Source organism: Otolemur garnettii, unplaced genomic scaffold, assembly GCF_000181295.1.
Source record: "Otolemur garnettii isolate 467f Iridium unplaced genomic scaffold, OtoGar3 scaffold00184, whole genome shotgun sequence".
Taxonomy (NCBI): domain Eukaryota; kingdom Metazoa; phylum Chordata; class Mammalia; order Primates; family Galagidae; genus Otolemur; species Otolemur garnettii.
In genome coordinates, this window is record NW_003852579.1 from 145,176 (window position 1) to 148,671 (window position 3,496).

General features: G+C 42.4%; 1 protein-coding gene across 1 annotated transcript in view; it reads left to right on the forward strand.

Annotated features, from left to right (window-relative positions):
- Positions 1-3,496, forward strand: part of PTP4A2 (protein tyrosine phosphatase type IVA, member 2) — a 31,310-nt gene continuing 27,814 nt past the window's right edge. Inside the window, exon 1 of the mRNA XM_003800741.2 lies at positions 1-60. The gene's annotated coding sequence lies outside the window, so the exon portion shown is untranslated. The remainder of the gene's footprint in view (positions 61-3,496) is intronic.

Consider the following 3,496-nt stretch of genomic DNA (forward strand, 5'->3'; position numbering starts at 1 on the left):
AGGCACCTTCCTCGCTCCCGCCGCCGCCGGACTTCAATGCCCAGTCCCCAGCTCGCCAGCGTGAGTGCGCCCCTCCCGGGCGGCCCCCGCGCCGGCGCCCGGGGCCTCGGGGAAGGGGAGGGCGGGAGGCGCCGCAGCCATTAGTGCAGGCCCGAGACACGTCCCCGGAAGGAGGGCCGGGCCGGGGGCGGGGGAGCGAGGGTGGGTGAGTCGGGCGGGGGGGCGTGAGTGTGTGGAAGAATGTTGAGTGTGTGCGCGCGTGGGGGGGACATGTGCGTGTGTGTGCGCGACTATCTTTGGGGGGGAAGTTTGTTAGGGGGAGAGAGAGTGCGTGTGAATGTGCGGGAGAAAGTGGGCAGTGTCGGTGTGGGAATGTGTGCGAGGGTGTATGACTGAGAGGAGTGTGTGGGAATGAGTGGGGAGGACGTGAGTGTGAGCAGGTGGGGGTGGAGAGTGTATGGGGGACAGTGGGTGAGTGGGGGGATGTGAATGTTGTCGGAGAGAAGGTGTGACGGAGTGTGGAAGGATGTGCCCACGTTTGTCCAGTGTGTGCAGGCATCCTGGAAGCCCTTCCCCTTGGTCTTTGTTTGTGGCAGTAGTGAACCCTGGTGTCTTGGGTTAGGGAGTTCTTTCCAGGAACATCTTGTCCCTAGATCCTTGGGTTCAAGTATGATGAAAAGGTATTGGGTCTCCAAGTGGCACTATAATCTGGCTCTGGGATATCCCCCCCAAGTCTATTGTGAGGTTTTGTTCTTTTTCCACACTCCGTCACCCCCCCATGTCGTGACATCAATGTAAATTTCCAGTTTCTTTAAGGATATGGTTGCCATCCCACCTTAGTCTGGGGGCTCTGAGAGCTAACTAAAACAAGCATGTCTGTTGCTCAGGATCCTATGCTTTTGCCTGAGAGTATTCAGATGCATAAACTTTTTGGTAAAGTACTGCTAGTTTTTCAGGTGAAAGACATTTTACTTTTAGGTAAACTGAAGTAATGTCTTTTAGGTTGTTGTGATTTTTTTACCTTTCTGGAGAAAAGCTCCTAAGAACTAATAAGAACTTAATGTATTGATGATGAAGAACCGTAGGATAGTTTATTATGTCCTGGAACTTGTCGAGAAATGTCATATAAAGTGACCAGTAGTTTTACCATCACTATAGCCATTCAGCAGATGCTTGTCTGTCTGTAGTCATCAAACTACAGTTGTTACTGGCTTGGAATATGGTACTTATTTGCTGCCATGTTCTGTATTACAGAGTAGTTTCAGACAGGAAGTGAGTGAAGTTATGCCTTGTTAAGTGTGCAAAAGGAAATTAAGAATACAGAATGACACTATCAGGGCTTCAGAAACACTTGCCAGCAGACTATTGCATACTATTGCATTGGTGAAGATAGTGAAAGGTTGTTTGCTGTATTCTCAGTGTAATGTTTTTAAGTTTCATATTGAAAGGACTCATTATTGTCATGAACTTTACCCATTCTTGTGTAGATGTGGGGATTCCTGATGAAGAGTGTACCTTGGTGTGGATTTTGCACCTTAATGTAATCTTTCAAGATAATACTGTCTCTTAGAAGTTGGGAATCTTTCAATGTGATAAGGAAAGAGTAGGACATAAGAACTCTTTATGATATGTCCATATGATAGTAGACATAAAGAATTACAGACAGAATCATTTATGTGTAATTTGAAGTCAGAAATTATATTTTCTTAGATTGTCTTTTTTTTTTTTCCAATTACTAGTATGCTCTGCTTTCAGAAATAGTGTTTTTACTGTTAAGCAGGGAAGGGATTAATTAGTATTAAGTGCCTATACCTGGGTACTTTTTAATACTCATTTAATTCTCACAGCTACAGTAAAGGTGGCAGGTATCCTCATTTGCATTCATTTGGCAATTTTAAGTTGCTTATATCTGCCAAGCAGCAGTCATGAACTCCCATGGACTTAACAGTGATGAGATGAAGAGATCGATGCAAAAGGTTAAGTAACTTGTCCCAGGCCATACATGTAATAAGAGTTGGAGATGGATTAAAAATACAGGTCTATCTGACTCTAAAGTCCTTGATTTTTCCACTACACTATATTACTCTCTTAATAGATTATCTCATTTTGAGGTTTCTCATCCAGAAGGTGACCTAACAGCGTGTACAGATGAGTGCTGTTGAGGTTAAAGAGGAAGACAGAATAGCTGGAGACGAGGGCATCATTTAGAAGATGCTGACTTGAGGTTCATTGGGGCCTAAACTAGGCTTTTACGTGGGAGGATATTCTGCCTTGAAACTCTCTCGGGGCCTCAGGGTGTGTGCTTTGAGACTAGAGTTTTTATGAGGCACCTGGAATATGTCTGGGAGAGGGAAGTCTGATTAAAGAAATGCAGCAGCCTTTTATGCTGTGTTTTTCTTTTTTGGGAAGAGGCTAGAGAGTATTGGGGATAAGAGTTAACTGGAAGTTGTCACTTCTTTGAAAGTTTATCTATTGAACTATGTAAGATGCTTGAATCAGGAGATTATGAAGATCAGGTGAGAAAATAACATGTGAAAGCACTTAGTTAATAATAAATTAAACTACAGATTTAAAGTATTACCATGAAGACTTTTCTACTAAGGTAACAATAGCTTGGAAAAGGCCACTATTTTAGAACACCTTTATAAATGAAAAATAGTTTGGAACTGCTGAATCGGGTATTTTCTGACTCAATAGCAAAAGTCAGACCACTCCCTCTGTGAGTCAGTCAAGTAATACTTAATTTGAATGAATCAAATTTATATGGAGAAAGCATTTGACAACATTCATTGAACTTTGATGGCACTAGAGAAAAGTTAATGTTTGAATGCTTTTGCATATAACTTTTTTTTAAAAAGTCTGAAAGCACCATATATAGTTTACTTGTAAAAATATTCGCAAATAAGGTAACTTAGATTTGTTTTTCTTAAGAATTAACTTTGTATTCATTTTGTCCTATAAAAGTGGCATTTCCTTATGCAGTAGTTACAGAACACTTCACAATTTTGAGACACAAAGTTGAAATTTAGCAGGGATCTATTTTACAGGGCTTGACTATATATAAATCTTGTTTATTTTTTGTGATAGTATGGCACTGGTGACCAGTGAAACCTCTAGCAGGGGTCCTCAAACTTTTTAAACAGGGAGCCTGTTCACTGTCCTCAGACCGTTGGAGGGCCAGACTGCAGGCCCCGAGACGAGTAGGCTGGTAAGCAGGACAGGCAGCGGTGCTAAAAATACTCGGCGGGCCGGATAAATGTGCTAGGTGGGCTGCATGTGGCCCATAGGCCGTAGTTTGAGGACACCTGCTCTAGAGAAAGTATTTATAAATAAGATGCAGAAGGGCAGTACATAAATTGTTAGCTGTTGCTCTTAGAAGAGTAAAACTTAAGTTGGATGAAACTAAGTTATGTTGTTGGCTTCGCATGCTATTCCATCAGCTATGCTGCTTATTGAATAGAAGTTAGGGATTTTTAGAAATTTTGAATAACTGGAA